The sequence below is a fragment of the Canis lupus genome, chromosome 16, assembly GCF_003254725.2.
Source record: "Canis lupus dingo isolate Sandy chromosome 16, ASM325472v2, whole genome shotgun sequence".
Lineage (NCBI taxonomy): Eukaryota > Metazoa > Chordata > Mammalia > Carnivora > Canidae > Canis > Canis lupus.
The window spans coordinates 59,191,611-59,211,798 of NC_064258.1; the positions used below are offsets into that span (position 1 = coordinate 59,191,611).

A 20,188-nucleotide genomic window follows, 5' to 3' on the forward strand; every position below is an offset into this window, starting at 1 on the left:
TTGCTCCTAGAGCAGGATGAGGACCTGGGTTTCCTTTCACGGCACTGTGATGGCACTTTATTAGCTCTCTTTTCTGCAAGAAAGTCAGTTATTTCTGCAGCTATGTATTCCATTATCACTGGGAGGGGTGCTATATGGAAATGAAATAATAGGTTATTCAGTGTGTCGATAGGATGTTTTCAGCTGTAGGTGTTATAAGAAGTTTTAAGAAACATCTCACATAACAAAAGGGTAGAGCCAGAGAGATTCCAGGTTTCATTTGGGAGCTCAGGAACCTTGTTGACAATTCAGGTGTTGCCCTCTCTTTCCTGCTCCGTATCCAGAGCAGTAATAACGCTCGCCCCGCTGAGGTCACAAGATGACTATGACGTTATCATGGTCAATGAAGAAATGGGGCATGTCTTTCTCAAAAATGAAAGAAATTTTCTAGAATGTCCCGAGCAGACTTCCCTTCAGGTCCAACTGAGTCAAATGCCCATGGTCCGGCTCCTACGGTGCCTAAGGAAAGAACCATCTGGAAGCCAGAAGGCAGGGCTGATGGTTATGATAACCAGTGTGTCTACCACATGTACGCAAGCACAATGTCAAAGAAAGAGGTTTTGGTTATCATCAGATTCATATTTTGTGTTTGATATATTTTGGATCCCATTATTTTCCTGTTTTACCAGACTCCAGGGGACAAAAATCTGTTAAAATGCATAAGGTGTGTTCTTTGACATTTTGAAGCTGATTTTTTCAATGTGGCCAAACTGCAAAATAAATAAAATAATGAACGTATGCTGTTTGGATTTACACATTTCTCTCATTCTAGGCATTTCAGGTTCTTTCTCATCTTTGTACACAGTTAAATAGATATTTCTAATGATTTCATATACATTTTGTTGATTCTGAACACTCAACAATTAACAAGTTAAATTTCAGGAATCCTGTGTTCTATTGCTTCAGTAAATTCTTTGCCTTTCTTCATTTATTCTGGTGAAATGTTGAGAAAAGAAACAAGACATTCCAGGTTGATGCACTCATACACACCAATACTCTTTACTAGAGCACCACTTAGACACCTGAAGGCATCTCAATTAAGCAGAATTACCATCCAAATTAAGAAGCAGTCATTGCCATTAAGTATAATTAGGCCTAATTTGATTCCTTGGGAGACATTCCAAATAAGGGGGTTTCCCGATTAAGCACATGGTGATGAAGGTATATTACATATTGTGCATAGGAGAGAAGAGCAGTTATATGAAGGTTTCCAGACAATGACTCTTGCTGGAAGCATTAACAGAGGATTCTAGATAAGAGGTGTTGCTATACCTCAATCTGTGTGTTTGACTTGATTTGCAAACTTTTAAGAAACAAGATAGAATAGAAAACTAAAATCAATTTCCAGTGTCAGTTGGAGATTAGTTAATAAACTCCTCTTTGGTTGAAATGTTAATCCTCTCTTTGTGATTTATAGACTTTTCTGGCCTTATATTTGCTTTGATTGTTATATAATCAAGTGACATGCGTCAGTTTATGCAAAGCATTAACATAAAATTGCTCATACAATACAATTACCATGGGAAACTTGGTCATGAGTATTACAATTTGTCATATTGTGGAATGTCAACTTAAAAAGAATAATAGAAATCTATTCAAAAATACATGTAAATATATAATTTTCTTAATTATATTAATACACTATACATTATTATTAAATGTATACTATATGTTAATATATTATCTAGCAAATTATATATTAAATAATATATCAATTATAACTAATAATTCTTAAACATATATTTTATGTGTGCATATATATACACACATATCATATATACACACATCATATATCTATATCATATATATCATATATATATATATGATAGGAGATCCTGCTGTGTAGTATATTCTAGGTAGAAAGTCAAAAAAACAATTTCCTCAGTGCATCTGGGTGGCACAGTGGGTTGAACATCTGACTCTTGCTTTCAGTTCAGGTCCTGATCTCAGGGTCCTGGGATCAAGCCCTGCATTGGGCTCTGGTCCAAGTGTGGAATCTGTTTAAGATTCTCTTTCCCTCTGCTCCTCCTCCCCCACTCACGCTCTCTCGGTTTCTATCTTCCTCTCAAATAAATAAATAATTGATTTAAAAAGTCCTAAAGAAGAATCTGTTTAATAGAGAAGCAGATTTCTAAACACACAAGTACAACTGCCCCTGCCATACTAGTCTGGTAGTCAATAAAAATTAATTCCATGATGAAATATTGATTAATGTTTTTCATTATATATGCATTCAATAATTCAGCTTTCTCAGGTGAAACTCACGAAAAAATTGCATGAACAAATTCTAGAGAAAGTAATATATGGTGGGTGAGTTATAGATTAGAGGAATTATAAGCAAATGCTCTGAAAAGTTCAGCCATGTGGTTCCGTTGGGGAGATTAAACGTAGACAGCTTCCCTTAGGGTCCTTACACGGATACACGGGTGTATGTCTGTATCTTCATACGTATATGTACACATAGGTGTATTTCTATTTCAAATGCAATCAGGGGTGACATAATTTCAGTGCCTAATTTTCGTTTGAGCTCCTTAGAGAGCATTTTTATCGATGCCAAACTCTGAGAATTTCAAAGATTTTGAGCATTTGAACTTTGTTCAGGCTACTCTAACAAAAATCCCACAGATGGGGTACCTTCTGCACAAAGAAGTTTATTTCTCATGGTTATGGAGGGTGAAAGTCTGCGATCAGGGTGTCAGCATGGTTAGATCCTGACGAAGGCCCTTGTGAAGAATGTGACATGAGCCTGAAGCACCTAGACCGTCTTCTGCCAAGTGCTCGGCCCTTCCCTCCCCTCCTTCCTTCTCTCTTCCTCCTCCCCTTTTTGCTCCTGTCTCTTCCTCCTTCCCCTCTTCGTCCTCTTCTCCCTCCTCCTCCACCTCCTTCTCCCCTTTTCCTCCTCTCTGTCTCCTTCCTTGTCTTCCCTCTTCTTCATTACTAGTATTAATGGCTACATTTACAAAGACATAAATGAGACCCTGAAGGGCAGAAAAAGGGCTTAAATTTTGTGCTAAGGACAATGGGTGTCGGGAAACAGAGGAAAAGGATGGCATTGCAGTGCTTACGCCTTGGAGACATCACTCTGCCAAGAGTCGGGTGGACAGGTTTGAAAGACACGTGACTGGAAGCAGCAAATATCAGGACTTTGTTATAATTATGAAAGATTATATGAAGCTAAACCAGGACAGTGGTGTCAGGATTGGAGAAGAGAAGATGAATTTGAGAGGTGTTGAGGGAACAGGTGATTACTTACAGCAATTCACACATTTGCATTACTTTTATTTAATGCACAACTTTCACTTTCTAAAGAAAAAAAACAGACATTGCTTTAAAGTTATTGCTTATTAGAAAGTACAGCTGTGTATCGGATCCCTTTTTGGGGAAGAAGCATTAACTTTTATTACTCAGGAGGTTTTTTTGTTACATAATTTGAAGTAAAAATTCATACAGGTATGGAAAAAGCATTCATTTGCATTCAAATTATTCTAAAGTTAGGGTGAACTAAATATTATGTGTAATAGTTTATAGTGTTTTGAAATGGACTTTGAATGGATGCCATTCAATAGGTTCTATTTATCCATTTGGGATTCCCAGTTGGGAGAGAGCATCAGACGCATGATGTCGGTGGTGACGCTGTCCTGAGCATCTCGTCCTCCCCCGCACAGACACCTTTCCCGCCCAGGGCCATGATGCGCCCTACTTAATGGCCCCATTCGGGTGTCTCGTGTGGCACGGAGCACCTCTGCAGAAAGTCAGGTTGCGTGCCAGCTCTGCTTCCTGGTGCACGACGAGCTCCCTTGGTGCTTGTTGGCCACCATCATTAATCCTGGTACTAACTCGCTGTGTCATCCCTGTCGTCTCTCCAGTATGTTCATCTCTCTGCGGCGGCCCCTTTACAGCCAACCTCATCCCATTACCACTGCTTCATAGCTGTACCTTGCTCGTGAACGGAGTTTGGCTCCTGAGACTCTCCTCAAATCTCTGAAGATGCCCTTCCTGGCTCCCTTCCTCGCCTGCCGCAGGGGAGCCTGCACTCCCTTCTTCCCGCTACCCTGATTTCCTCGCAACACTCCAACGACTGCCCCCTTAAACCAAATGCAGTTATTTTTATTGTCTCTTCTTGGTACTCCAAAATAAAATAGGAAACAAGGTCTGGGCTTTTGGTTTGCGTGCATTTTAAGCCCAAACATGAATTACACACACACACTTCTGTACACACGTGTAGATAAATACGTATACATGAGTACATGATGGGGACGGCATTTTTAGAACAACTAATCTGCCAGTAGGTAATTTGCAGGCCACAGTAAAAAGTAAACAAAACAATGAAGGAAAGAAAAGAAAAACAGACTGCGAAGTTTTAGACAAAAGATCTGGCAACGGTTTGCTTGGTGTGAGTCAATGAAGATACAGGCTGAAATAATGCTTGTCTATAGAAACAGAGAAAAACAAAATACCGAGGTAACACTACTGGGGGAAAAGTCCACATAATTTACTGAGTTGTTTGTTTGCTTGTTTTATATAAAAAGTGGCTTTAGGAGAGGATACTTCAATGATTGCATGTCCAGAATTTCCTTGAAATATTGAATTTTGGTCATTATGGCAGAAAGTTTTGTTTTCTGAGTTGTGTGTGTGTATGTGTGTATTTTTAGAGAAAAGGAGGCAGAAATAACTAATTTTCTTTTCCCACTTAGGGTTTCGTATCTTAGAAGTGGTCACCTTTTTTTTTTTTTTTTTTTTTTTTTTTTGCCTTTTATTATGTATTAAGTACTCCCTGCATCTAACACATTTCCTTTTTTTATTTTCTTCTTTTCAGTGATTTTCTTAATCACATTAGTGATCATACATGTAGGAAAAGCAATAAAAACTTATTCAGTGTATTTTTGAGCCCCACACTCTTTATAATTGCCAAACAGTGGTGAACAGAGCTGCTAAAATCTCTGCTTACATGGAGATACCGCCACAGAAGGAAGAGATAGAAAGTCAGCCAACAAAACCACTAATTAGATAAAGTCAAATAAAGGAGGCACATAGCAAAATGTCCCTTTCCGGGGACGCTAGGCCCATGATGGTCCACTGATTTCCACCAAAATACATCTTGAGGGATCCCTGGGTGGCTCAGCAGTTAAGCGCCTGTCTTTGGCCCAGGGGGCGTGATCCCGCAGTCCCAGGATCGAGTCCCACATCAGGCTCCCTGCATGGAGCCTGCTTCTCTTTCTGCTTGTGTCTCTGCCTCCATCTCTCTCTCTGTGTCTCTCATGAATGAATAAATAAAATCTTTAAAAAAACCCAAAATACATCTTGAGAGAAATTCACTATTGGCACGAGGACACTCAGACCTAACAGAACTCTCTAGTGAGTGCTACTACCATCCTTCCAGCTCATTCCCCTTTCCCTCTGGCCTCTATATACTTCCTTTTCTTCTCCCATTCACTTTAAGAGATATTTATAATTTGGGAATTATCTTTCCCCAAAAGCATGACTCTGGGGTCTTGCAGGGAGAGCAGTGGCATCGTGGAAGGAGAACCAGATGCGATGCTTAAAGACCTGGGCTCCAGCCTTTGCCCATTTCCTAGCTGTGTGGTTTTCGAAAGCCATAAAATCTCTCTATCAGTTTCCTCATTTGCCAAACAATCTTAACAATGATGATAATAGAGAACCTAATGGTATTTCTGCGTTCATCGGGTGAACGAGCATATACGGAAACTCCTCTGAGTTATTAATGTCACTACTACTATTATAGTATCACCTTCCAATGCTTCAAGGACTCTCTTCACTGATGAGAATGATCAGTTATCTAATCAACTTACCTGAACATGGTGGCCTCAGTCCAGATGGTCCCAGGGCAGTTCTGGGGCATCCTAACAGCCCTGCAAGTGGACCGATACAGAGAAAATTAGCTCTCTCTTGCTCACCAATCTGCTGTCCCTCCTCCAGGCTTTCTCTGATCCCCTCGTCTTGTCGTGCAATTGAGACAACTACCTTTATTCTAGACTCTTATCCTCAGACACTTCTAGTTGAGCATCTTTCCTTCACCCCTAAGTACCGTCTGGAGTCACTGTCCCTTTTCCATTTTCCACTGTTCTAACACCTAGCTAGTCTAGGTCGGCCTCTTGTTTTCCTCACAGTGTGTGTTGCCGTGAGCCCCCTCAGCTGTTCGTCTTGTTCCATTCTCCACTTTCCTAATTTATCTTCCACAACAAATGGGAACTATCTCTTCTAGAAACTAAATGTGTGTATCAATGTGTATTTAATAAAATGAATATGTGATCATTATTCTGCAAAATCAAATGATACAGATAACTGGAAAGCAAAAAGCGAAGGAACTAAATGCTTCAGTTCCATAGATGATCCGTGCTAACTGTTGCTGCATGCTTTTTTAAGGCTTTTATCTCTATGTTTCTAACCACAAACATATACAAAGACATAGCTTTCCTTTATTCCCTTCCTTCCTCCTCCTCCTTGTTCTTCATAATGGCATCTTTTAGTTTTAGATGTTAGGCCACAGTTTTACAGATTGCTGTTATTTTATAATATCCTGCTTATATATGTATATATGTAATGCATATACATAATATATTATTTATTACATAATAATAATATTATTATTATGTAATAATGTATATCTGATATACATCCAGATATAATTCATTTTAATAGTAGATGCAGTGTGAATATATATTTGTGTGTGTGTATATATATATCTGCATGTGTATGTGTATATACATACATCCAAATACAAATTGCTATTTTTAATGGGTACAGAGTATTTTATTCTATCAGCCTCTTCCTTTATTTTTCTTATTTTTTTATTTTTTTATTTTATTTATTTTATTTTTTTTTTCAGCCTCTCCCTTTAAACGCGTAGACTGTCCTCATTCTCCGTAATCATAAACAATGCTTCTACAGGCATCTTTATGTTCACTTTTTTAGCAACTTATCTGGGTAGGTTAAATCCTTGAATTAGAATTATAGTAATAATACACACACATTCATAATTTTGATACTTATTTCCCAAATATGTATCTTGTGCTAAAATTGTGTTCATGGGAACTCTCACCACAATGCATAGATGCCCGCATTTCTACAGCAATGAGAACAAAGGTAAAATGCAACTCTGTTGTTCTTTAGCATTATATCCTCAATAATTGTCTGTGGTCTGTGGGAAAAAGCCCTTTTCATGAGATCCGTCTTTCATGGCAGGGCATCTGACACCATTCCACTCTCATTTTACCATTTGCTTCTGCAAGCTTATTTCCCCAGCCATTCTACTAAACTCTCAGATCTTGAAAGTATTGTACTGCTGCAGGCCTGTGAGCCTTGTCATACTCCCTGAACAGAAACTGGGTATCAGGGTGAAATGTGGTATTATTAATTATTGAAACAATCCTCATCATTGGATTTATGGTGGAGGTTCTATACTTTCCTGCAAACCAAAAAGCTAATTAATGGGTTGACCATATAATTTATTATCTGAACCAAAACTCTTTTAAAGTGTAATGTGTTAATAATTAAGCTGGAAATAGCCAAAACTATAATTATCCTGGTAAATAAGGACCTAGATTACCCTATGAAGGGAAAATGTCCACAAGTAGAAGAAGTGCTGTTTTATTTCACTGTGTGTAGTTGTAAAAAGATAACTCCCACACTCTGAACATTTTTTTGGAGAATCTGACCACACATTTCAATAGAAGCAGAGATGGTCACATCTCCTAAAATATAGAAAAAACTCCCCAATCAGTAATAGCTTTGTGTGACCAATTCCTAGCTTGCTAATAGCTAAAATTGTATCATGGTTTTTAAATAGTATATTTAAATAGTATATTAAATAGTATATTGTTTATTTCTTCATGGTACAAAATGTGAAGGTACATTTTAGGAATCTTAAATTCGAGTGAAATGAGTTACTTAAATTATCTTTTACAAATAAGCCTATGCCTAAGACATCTTTGAATTTCTACTCTCTTGCACAGTAGATGGCCTGTTGTGAGGACTAATAAATTATTTTGAATAAATGGCTGTAAAAATGACCAAGCATTTATGATTTTATGTCACTGGGGAGGCAGAGAGGTTTGCACCATAATTTTTTTTTTAATATTAAATAGCTATTTCCTGGCTACCAATCCCACACATCTATATATAATTTGGGTCCTAAAAATCGCCAAATATATTGTATTCGTATGTTTCCACGTAAACAAAATAGCATTTTCATCAGAATATCATACATATAATACAAGAGGTGCATCTGCCATTATGAAGCTCGAGTTGTGGTTAGTATTTTGCAAGCAGTAGTAGCCTTCCCCACATCACGTTGCCCTACGCTAGCTGGTCTACATTTTTGACAGCCACTCGGTGATTCCCACCAATGTGCAGACTTAAAAAGAGAACATTCCAAAGGTCTGGGTACTGTGTTCTGCTTGTCTTCACAATCCTCTAAGTGATGGCTTGACGTGTGTATTTCAAAGACTGTGTTAATGACCTGGTAATTGTTTTTGCGGATTTCCAACGAAGTGTGAAGTGTGTTGATAGCTGTCAACAGCTCTAGTGGGGCCCCTGTGGTGGAGGGTGGAGGGGGAGCGGGCGCCATGCTGATGGGTACCCTGCGGCCATCTCTCTGTGGTCAGACTCTGAGCAGCTGTACTTGAAACAGTAAATCTCTGAGGTGGAACAGGAAAAGTAGATTCCTACCTTCCTTTTAAGGTGCTTACAAGGGAAAAATGCAAATTATTATTATTTTAACAGGAGACAGCTAGTCCCCATGTGGCTTCCTTGAAGTCAATGAAGTGATTTTGAACTTATTTGTGATAGGGATTTTTGTTGTTGAGAAAAAGGCTTGTATTTCACATGACACATTTTACTAGATGACTGAATCCATCAGATTATCTCACAGGATCACTTCTAAATTCTAACATGATGAACAAAAGTGTTCTTAATTAAATATTTCATGTTTATAAAATCCATGGAGGGCATTTATGATTCTGAATAGTTTCAATGTCTGGTGCTATTCGGTATTGGGGGGGGTCTTATGCAACAAGTGCATATATGGAATAAAACAGGTTTTAAAATACCTAAAGCATAACTTTGTTAGCTACACTCATATCTGACTTTATATGTCCTTGATCAGAATTAAAATCATCAGTTTTAACATTCTCCCATGAACATTGGGAGAACATGACCCGTTCAAATGTCTGCCTTATGGAAGCAGTTTTAATATCACATTTGACTGACTTGCAGAGACCTGTATAGATAATATAATGATTACAATGCTCAACTACACATACATACATATATATGTATCTATATATATGTATTTTATGGAAATTCATATATATATTATGTATTATGTATTTCATGGAAAAATGTCTGACACCAAACTTCCACATCTTACTATACATATGTGTGTATAAGCGTATGTATATAAATAAATGAATGAAAGATGCAAAAATAAATTATGATTGCCACACATTTGCAAAAAAAACCCTCAATTTGAATTGAAAGTCCTCAGAAACAAGCATATATATAGATATATATTTTAAATTTATATGCAAAATGAGTTTATCTTGATGCAGGATTCAGGAGGAAGAGCAACAATTATGTAACATCTCCAGTGAAGCAAGCTTTTACTAAGTTCTTTCAGATGTGGGATTTTCAAAATGGGGCTTATGAATCCAACCTAAATCATTAAGCGCCCACACCGGGCCTCTGCCGTCTCGCCCTGCTAGACCTCAGCCTGCCTCCACACCCCGTCATTGGAGACGTGACCTTGGGAATATTTAGGTGCATCGTCAGGTAGAGCATCCAGGCTGCGGTCATCATTTTCCACACCAGCTGTACACTCTGCTGTGTCTCTAGAATGAAATGAAAACCTCCATGTAGCTCCGCATTGAAAATTTTACCAAAGTTTCTCCCTTGGTGTAGGACCCCCACTCGCACCCCCTACCTCAGTTACCTGGCACTGCTCACTAAAGCCCCTGTTTTCCCTTCCTGTCCTGAAGCATTTCTCTACCCTCCCGGCCGAGTTCTGCGCAGGCTTTGCTCACATTTCGTGGTGCTTGCTGTGGCTCGTCCGTGGGCTCTGCAACCAGTCCTGACGGCGTCACACAGGACCTCCCTCAGCACTGCCTGCCTGCAGATTGCCCTTCCGTGACACCCGACATTCCCCATGGCTCCCCTCATCACACCAGGGGCACTGGGGGTTCTTCCCCCCATGGCCCTGGCCCCCATTGCTTCATCTACCGCTCGTTAGGAGAATCCTGGCAGAGTATTTTCTCCTGAAGGTATAACAGTTGGTGTCCTCACTTTTTATTTATTTATTTATTTATTTATTTATTTATTTATTATTTATTATTTATTTATTTATTTATTTATTTTCTTTTTTTTCTGGCTACTCATGTAGAATGTTCTGTTTTCTTAGGTCGGGCTCTCTTGGCTTATTGTTCAAATCACGTCTGCTTCTCTTGTGGGTTTACTCTTTCCCAACATTTTCCATCTATGGATGTTCTGAAGCATTCAGTGTTCCAGTTAATGTAATTGGGCTAAGCTAACAGCCCCGACCAACTCAGTGGAACCTAAGTGCTTCCTCCCATTGGCTGTTTCTAGCGACTGGACAGTTAGTCTTTCGCCTGAACACAATGTTGAGTTTGCTTCAGGTTCTCATCGTGGCAGCAGCTGTGGGACTACTTAGTCCTGCCTGTTTTCTATTCTGGGTCCTTCCGTTCCGTGGACCTGCCTTCACCTCCACATGGGGTCACTGCAGCAGCGAGCTCCCTGCCCTCCCAGCTCTGACCCTTCTCAGACTCCAGTCTGGTTTGCTCCAGCTGTCGTCGTCTTCAACCCAACTGTGTTTCCAGCAAATACCTGCCAATAGTGTTACTGCACCCAATTCAAACTTCATAATAAACTAGTCAGAATAGTTTTCAAGGTGTTTCCTATCATTTTCAATATGTACCTTCCTCCTCCTCTTCCTCCTCTTCTCTTCTTTCTCTTCCCCTTCCTCCTCCTTCTCTTCCTCCTCCTCCTCCTCCTTCTTTTTTCTCTTCCTCATCTTTCAAAATGTAAAACTTGAGCAGCATTATTTTAGAATACAATCACCAGGGCAGCCCGGGTGGCTCAGCAGTTTAGCGCCTGCCTTCGGCCCAGGGCGTGACTCCGGGATCCCAGGATCGAGTCCCACATCGGGCTCCCTGCATGGAGCCTGCTTCTCCCCCTGCCTGTATCTCTGCCTCTTTCTCTCTTTCTGTGTCTCTCGTGAATAAATAAATAAAATCTTAAAAAAAAAAAAGAATACAATCACCAGAGGTTACCATGGCACAATTGAACTGAAAAATGAAATTTATTATAACAATGACATTCAATCATCAGAGTCAACATATTAAGATTATATATCTAATTTTTGTTTATTCAAAGTCATCGTATGCATTTCTGCAGAGCTTTTTTTTTCTAGGTCTATTGAGGTATATTTATCAAAAAAAATGTATAGGTTTAAAGTATAAAACATGATGTTTCAATATATATAAACATTGTAAAGTGATTACCACGATCAAACTGAGTGACATATATATAACCTCATATAGTTACCTTTTCTTTTAAATTAATTGAGTTACCTTAATTATGGGAGCAAATAAGATCTACCCTCTTGGCAAGTTTCAAGTGTGCAACACAGTATCATTGCCACGGTCACAGTGCTATACAGGAAATCTCCAGAATTATTCATCTTGCATAACAAAAGTTTGTGCCCTTTGACCAATATTTCCACATTTCCCTCACTTCGCCTGCCTTTCTTCTTTTCAGGCTTTTCCTTTCATTGTTCATTGTTCTTCTGTAATAAAATATTATCCTCATTCCCGCCTCAAGTTGTTTCTCCCATAAAGAATACTTCACGTCTATCCTCTGTCCTTCTGTATTTTATCTATTCTATGAAAAGCATTGACCTAGATGAGAGTTAGATACAGTAGTAAAGAATTCATAATGCAACCCTTAAGAAAGGGTATACATACTATCATTCTAAATTATAAATGTACATTTCAGTTTTCAAAAAATAAAAAAGAAAATAAATGTCATCCAAATTCTGTATTTAATATATGAACAAATTGAATTCTACTCTCTCTCTTCCCCACTATATAGGAATGTGATTTTCTGTGAATATATAAATTTGGGTATTGTTTATGTATGCATATAAATAAATATGTATATATGTACACACACATTCACATATATAATGAAAATACAAATATTATTAATGTCCTTATTGTTTTCATTTAATAAAACATGAACATTTCTCTAGATCTATTTATCTACATCTACTTTATCCCCTTTAATATCTTCGGAATATCCGTAAGTATGGAATACAGAAAGTTGTTCAGTCATTCCATGTTCATAGATATTCCAGTTATTTCCAAAATGTTGTTCTCATAAGCAATGCTGCAACGGACATCATTATTACTGTGATGGGTCCAATAAAGTCCGGGTCATAATTGTTGATTACTCAAAGTCAGTATCACAGTAACAACCTCGCCTTCCCCATTAGCTTCCTATTGTCTCGGTTGCTATGGATATCCTGCCTCTATGGTATTGTCATTTCTGATGCATCTTGTCTCTCTGATAAATTCTCATAATAGTAAAGAAACTAAGGCACTAAGCAGACATAAGATTAGGTTATGAATCAGCTATCTGTGTCACATACTTTGTGTTTTATAAAGTCATTTATCTGAAGAGGCAATTAATGACCTCCCGAATTAAAATAAAAATCTCTGAAGAGAAAGTGACTAGTATACTCATATTTCAGCAAGCTTGTGATGATGGCATATACCTGTGAATCTGAAATATTGCTATGTTAGTACAGGGCGTTTTTAAGTACATTCTCATGTATCCATAAATTAATATTACATTGCATTTAGCCTGACCTTCTACTCACTGATGAAAGGCATTCAGAGTAGGTCCTTTTTTGTTTTTTTTTTCCTTTCCATAATTTATTGGTTGGTTGGTTCGTTGGTTGTCTGGTTGGTTTTAGGAGTCATATATATCTATTTTACTTGAATATATTCAATTCTTTACTGTCCATCTTTAAAATCACTTCAAATGAGGGGGCGCCCGGATGGCTCAGTCAGTTAAGCATCTCACTCTTGATTTTGGATCAGATCATGATCTCAGATCTGTGAGATCAATCCCTATAGACCTCTGCACTCAGCAGGAGTCTCCTTGAGATCCTCTCTATCTCCCTCTGCCCCATCCCACTGCTCAATCTCTTGCTCTCTTTCTGTCTTTCAAATAAATAAATCTAAAAAAAAAATCACTTCACATGATAGATAGTAAAAGGCGTGTCTATATGACATAAACTATTTCTGGAATGGTAACCGTCTTCTGTGCTGTCTTCAATACAGCATACATTTTCTACCTCCACTAATTTCAATAAATAAAAATCATTAATTTCCATTTAAAATAAGTAAATCATTTTACAATTTTATTAATTGCAAATACAATAGATTTTAAAAATTAATGAAAAATCTCTGTATTGATGCATACAGTGGAATTGCTTTTTATGCACATTAAATTCAAATGGAGTAAAAGTACAGTTTACATAGATCATCTGATCCTCTAAAACAGCAGGCACATGAGGATTATACGAGTGGAATATGTTAATGTAAATATTCTCGCATCAGAATGGATCTGTACTTGAATCCTCTTAAATTATGAAATGTCATGTTTTAGCATGCACATGTCTCCCTAGTTCCTTTTATTTTACTAGGGTTAAACCTCTTCTGAAGATATTTGCAGTCTACTAGAAAAGTTTCCAGATACATAAAGAAAAGTTACCACAGTTTAGAGGGACCTGTATAACTGTCTAAAAATGCTCTTTATGAAAAGATATTTTTGAGGGGTGATGGGTGGCTCAGTTGGTTAAGTAAGTGTCTGGCTCTTCGTTTGGACTCATGTTGGGATCTCATGGGTTGTGAGATTGAGCCCCATGTCAGGCTCCCTGTTCTGTGGGGAATCTGCTTCAAGATTCTCTCCCTCTGCCCCTCCCCATGGCTCATGCTCTCTCTCTCTCTCTCAAATAAGTAAATAAATCTAAAAACATAAAAAAATAAAAAGACATTTTTGAGAACCCTTTAATTTGTCATATACTACTTCATTCAAAATGTAGTGGAGATGTAAGCTTCTTGAATTTGCAAAATATGCAAAAACTACAAGTCTGGGAGCTGACCTCGGTTTAAAAAAAAAAAAACACTTATACCATATAAATGATAAATACAGTTTTCATGCTTTGCATCAATTTTTTGTTTGTTTGTTTCTAGTAGTTCTCTATCCTTCCTTCGAAATGATAAGGCTTTTTCCCCGTGGATAGCCCTGCCCTCCCTGGGGAAACCACAACTCTATGTCTTGGCAATTGGAAGGGATTCCAGTGTGCCCATAAAGCTGCTCTTTCCACAGGTGCTTCCCCATTCCTACCAGCACTTCAGAACATGAGTTCACAAGATCCCCTTCTTTGTATTCAAACCTTTGCCATGAAACATCTTTCCCATTTTAGACTTGGCCTGGCACTGCCTCTGTGGGATTGAAGTCTTCAGGCCCAACAATGGCTAGCCTCACCCTTCAACATCTGAAACCATGTCCTGAATTTGGAAAGTGGACTGGCATGAGGCACCTGTGCACATGCTCACATGGCAGAGAGTGTCAGATCCAGGTGGCCACTGGCTTGAGTACGGGGGGAGGTCATATGCTAGGGCGAATAATCCTTGGCACCAGTCACAACTATAGACTTAGAATAACAAACCACAGTGTGGTTTAGTATCAACCTGAGCTGTGAATAGCAAAACATATTATCAAAAGTCCCTTTTATCACGATTATTAAACAAATCTAAAAACAATTTACCAATACTAAAGTCATGAATAGGAAATGACGGGTGACACAAAAGCTGCCTGTTCAGCAAAATCCATTTTGTTCCCCCAGGTTCCCAGAGGGCAGAGTATTTCACCTCAACCAGAGCATCCTAGATCACTTGACCACTACATCCACCCAAAGACTTAAAGCCAATCAGTTTTCAGGCTCACAAATTTTAAGATGTATTTTGGCTTATAATACATATTTATTCATTTGAATGTCCAAATATCTCAAGGATGGGAGTGAGAGACACTAAAACAGAAAAAAAAAAAAAAGATATTCGCTAATATTGCTTAAGAAATGAACAGGTTTTAGAAATAGAAATTATGTTTACTATTTACTGAATCCTTAAATAATCTATGTCATAGGCTCTGTAATTAATGTTTTTTTCTTAAAGGTGAGGAAACTGATTCACAAAGAGGTAAAGTCTACCTCTTTAACCACTATGCAGCCCTAGAAGGAGAGTGAGACAGGTGTTTAAATTAGGAACAGGTCCATCCTGACAGACAGGTGTCCGGAGCGTCCTGAGAGACAGGTCTCTCTGTGTTCACACCGAGAAGCGAGTAGTGATGTAAGGAGGGGCTCGGGGGTATGATGTTATCCTGCAGTTCTAACAAGGGAAGCAGAGATTTGCAACATCTGCACACGTAGTAGGTGTGCCCTCTTTATCTGCTTATTTGCCCATCACTTATTTGCAACATTCATGGAGAGTCTGCATGTCAACTGTCTGGGGCTAGGGTTGCAGTGGTGCTCAGGACAGGTACTGATGGTAGCCACAAAAAGCAAACAAACAAGCAAATTAACCAATAAAATTGAGCAAAGGGACAGAGGTTGCTGAAGGTCAAGGTCGTGGATGTTAGATGTGATGTATCCATGCAGGGCTGTCTCCTGAGCTGAGCCCTGGAAGATGTGGGGTTGGAGGAAGGAGAGGGGAGGTTAGTGTAGGCACTACCAAGGTCCTGTGGTAGGAGTGTATTTGACATAAGTGAGGAGCAACAGAAAAGCCAGTGTGGCTGGATTGAATGGGCGAGGGCAGAAGTGGTGGGTGGTAAGGTTTGGGACACATTCTAAAGGAAGAGACTTCAGAAGACTTGCTGATGCTTAGATATGGGAAAGAAAAGAACCAGAAAAATAGAACATGACCCCCAGGCTTAGGGAGGGATTGGGTATCTGGAGGGATGGTCTTGCTGTTGCATCTCATGGTTTCACTGGATACCTTCATGCCTTTTCTCTCATATTCTCCTATCTAGCCTTTTACCGAGAACTCCTTCAACCAAAATAAGGAAAATTATAGTGAAATGTAAGAATGAGAGCACTTAAATAACCTCAGAAACATGTATTGACTCCCTATATCCAGGTTTAAGAAATCTGCTTACTTCACCTGTGTGTCTTTTTCCTTCAGGAAATGCAGTCAGTCCTTTATTTATGTATTCAGTGTGCTCAGGCCCGGGTGGTGCAGGGCCTGGCTCTCACCCTCAGAGACCGCAGGACCTAGAACAGGGGTTAGCAAACCTTCCCCCGCCGAGGACGCCATAGTACACGTCGTGGCTTCTCAGGCCGTGCACCGTCTCGGCCATACTTGCTTTGTGTTTCTCCCACAGCTCTTTAAAGAACGTAGAAACCACTGCTAGGGGGGCCGCAGGGAACCTGGCACAGGCTGGATTTGGCGCGTGGACTGCAGCTTGCAGACCCCTGGCCTAGGAGGAAAGCAGAGACGTAGGCAGGCGGGGGAGCAGAGGGAGGGGTGGAGACGCCCTCAGGACATCAGATCTCCCCTGGGAAGATGAGGAAGCAGCGCTCAGGTCCACAGGGAAGGGTCTGGAAGGGCAGATGTCGCCCCAGGACGGAGGCTGGATGCCACCCGACTGGGGCTCCCGGGAACGCTGGCACTGGCAGGCATGCCTGCCCTCCTAACAAGGGGACGTGCGTGGTGAAGAGTGAGGAGCCAGGAGAGGAGGTCAGGCATGGAAAGAACTCCATCAGTTATTGTTGTTGTTGTTATTATTATTGTCTGGTGGAGCATAGGGGAAGACGTGTGTCATAGGAGGGGCGGGGAGCCCTTCTCAGTCCCCCCTGGAGGGAGAGTTGAGGTGATTTCCAGCCGCAGGGCCTCCAGCACCCCTGGGCGGAGGACAGCTCCCGGGTGGCGGTGAGGCATTGATGGGCGCGTTCCTCAGGGGACGCGTGGCGTTGGCTGTGTGCTTCTTCCTCCTGGCCAGCCTAGGGGAGGGGCCTATTCTTTTGGGGTGGTTCTCCCTCTGAACAGAGAATATAAAATCATTTTCCATCTTGTCTTTAATGTTCCTTTAAAAAAAAAAAAAAAAAAACCTTCATCAACTAGGCCAGAGTTATCACAAATTTCTATTGTAAAAGATGCTAAGGAGACGTGCTGTGTGGCATATAGCATTTGTCACAGTATTTTTCTGTCTTTAGAACAAAACAAAAAACTCAACTTTTTGTCAAACTCTATAAAAGAAAATGAAGGAAATCTTTGTTCACATTTCTCGAGCTTACTTTTGTTATCATCATAAATGTTAAACGCCTGCAAGAAAAACCTAGTACGTTTCTTTTAAGTAACTGGCTTAAGGCAAAATAGAATGTTTTTCTTTCATAAAGGTAAGCTTGGTGGATTTGACTTAAATAAAAGTAGTACATATATTTAAATTATATTATTCACAAACTCAAGTTTATTAATAATGTGAAATAGTGAAGTTACTATCTAACTAGTAAGTCAGCAAGAATAGAAATAGAGCCTAAAGTACAATTTTGTACAAGATTCAAAAAAAAAAAACTATTTTCTCATTGCATGATATGATCAAGCACGGATACCTGGATGACAGTAGAGAAATATATGCAGCTGTTGGCCTCCTGCTCTCTTATAGATCTAGATACACCTAACAAGCAGGGATTTTATAAGTACAAACACAAAAATCAAGTGTATCTCTTTCATGTGAAAATTGTGCTTTTTTGCTGCACAGTATTATGTTCTCAGTTTAAAACTTATCTAAACTTATCTAAACTGGCACTTGACGGGATGAGCACTGGGTGTTATTCTGTATGTTGGCAAATTGAACACCAATAACAAATAAATTCATTATTAAAAAAATAAATAAAACTTATCTAAGCACACATGAAATTCATTTTTTTACTGAAAGGAGAGTGTCTGTCTTCATTCCTGATGCTTGAAAACAAGAAGCCTGCTCACACTTGTCAGAGATTCACACTGCAGCCAAGGGGCCCCTGCTTTCTTAGACACGGCTGGATATTCCTGTCTCGCACCCCAAGAACCTGGGCAGGGGCAAGGGTACCAGGCCGCAGCTCCGCGCCCTGCTCCTCCTCTTCCTTCAAAGTCCCGCGCTCCAGCTGAACGGAGGTTCAGAGACCGGGTTCCTCACCGTCCCGCCCACTTCTGCGAACAGGGGGAAACACTAGTCCGTCCCATTCTGCAGCTCTTCCGAGGAGGTTTGAAAAACACGGGAGGGGTCTGATAGCCTTCCCTGTCCTAAACGCCAGCAGCCCTGGAAACGGTTCAGGATTTCCCTTTGCAACCTGGTTTCTCCAATGTTCCAATTGCCTTTTAAATTCAATAATATTACCACTTAAAACCCAATCCCTTTCTCCACGGGGCTGAGAAAACCTCTTTAACAGGTTCACTTGATGAAAAATGACCGATAACACTCACTTCTGCATCTTTCCCTAATGGTCTTTGCCTTGGAATATTCTGAAACTCTATCTTACAAAGTTCATTATTTCTTAGAGCATTGTTCAAAAGCTTTTCACCAAGTACCTCGCTGTGAAGCAAATCACGCGTTGTGACAATAAATAGGGTTTTTTTGTTTGTTTGTTTTTGTTTGTTGTTGGTTTCAGCGACAAGGCAAAGCCTTGCAGGAGGTCAACAATTGACGGTGTCTGTACAGATGCTAATACCGTTTCTCCAAGATCTTTTGTTTCTGGACAGAGAAACAAATCATGAAATACATCTTGGTCTTTGCCTTTTTAAAGCACCGACTTATAGCAGAAAGCTTTTTTTTTTTTTTCTTAAATTTTTACCATCATTTTTGTGAGATCTTTTGACTGTTACCTTGACGGAAAAGCTGTTTCATAGAACAGGGACGCGTCATCAGTGTGCTGAGTGATCCTGCGGGGAGCAGATCTATTCCCGCTCATCGTGCTGCATCGTATCTGGGAATTCCCACTGTACACCCACTCCAAGTTTTCATGCCACGTTACTGAAGTTTCACCAACTGTGTGACTTTACCTTTCCTGGTCAATAAATTCTGCCTCTAAGTGACTGGCTTCCTGAGCCTTTTCACAAGTGTGACTTCTTGCTTCTCAGCAAAAGCTTTACTCTATTTTCGATTCCAGTAGCTGCTTAAAATAATCAGCACCATTACACGTTGAGTGACTGTGATTTGCAGTTAAGTGTCTTCAATTCCACCCGAGCCTGCGCTGCGTTTGTAAGTTGTCTTCCACTTGCGATGCACAGCGGACGGGAGAACTTCGATTTCCCATGTAAAACCCACAAGTGGTTTTCATGGGAACGACAGAATTCCTTTTGTGTTGCGTGTGACCTTAGTGCAGTGAGATGATTCAGAAGATTGTAATTCTTTATCACTAACCTTATCAGAATTGCCTGTACACCTAGAAAACTCTTGCGCTTCACACCGCATCTTTAGAAATTGCCACGTTGGTCCATCAGGGATGCGTGCCTGACATCGGTAGTGATAAAGCATAAAACCGCAGGGCACCACACACCATGAAATAAGCAGATCGTGAAAATATAAAAACGTCCCAGTAGCATTTACCTGGCCCTCTGCACGAGTCACACTTTACAGTCTATACCGCAGCATCAATGTGTGAGGCCAGTTGGGTGAAGGTGCGTAATTTTTTTTTCTTTACAATGAAATGTTTGTGTTATTAATTTATTGCAAAATGGATCTTATTTACCTTTATAAGTCACTCAGCCACTTAAGGGAAATTTGGGGTGATAATTTGGGAAGGAAGGGGACAGCATCAATACAGCTCTCGGTTTACCAGCACCCTCCCAGCCTCACGTCGGAAATCACGAATAGATCCGGCCAAATGAAGAGAGCCTCACTCTGTGCTCACCTGGGGGCACTTCCACTTACAGAATCACTAATGGATCTCTCAGTCTGTTCATCACCGGGAGCATCAGCCGCGTGTAGTAGGTGAGGTTCAAAACAGCAGTTTCACAGAGCCACCTCCTGTGCTTGCCAATTAAGGAAACCCGGGTATTGAACAGTTCCA

At 39.9% G+C, this 20,188-nt stretch overlaps 1 protein-coding gene across 1 annotated transcript in view; it reads left to right on the forward strand.

Annotated features, from left to right (window-relative positions):
- CSMD1 (CUB and Sushi multiple domains 1) overlaps positions 1 to 20,188 on the forward strand; it is a 1,869,137-nt gene that overhangs the window by 1,353,472 nt on the left and 495,477 nt on the right. The gene's annotated exons all lie outside the window — the stretch shown is intronic.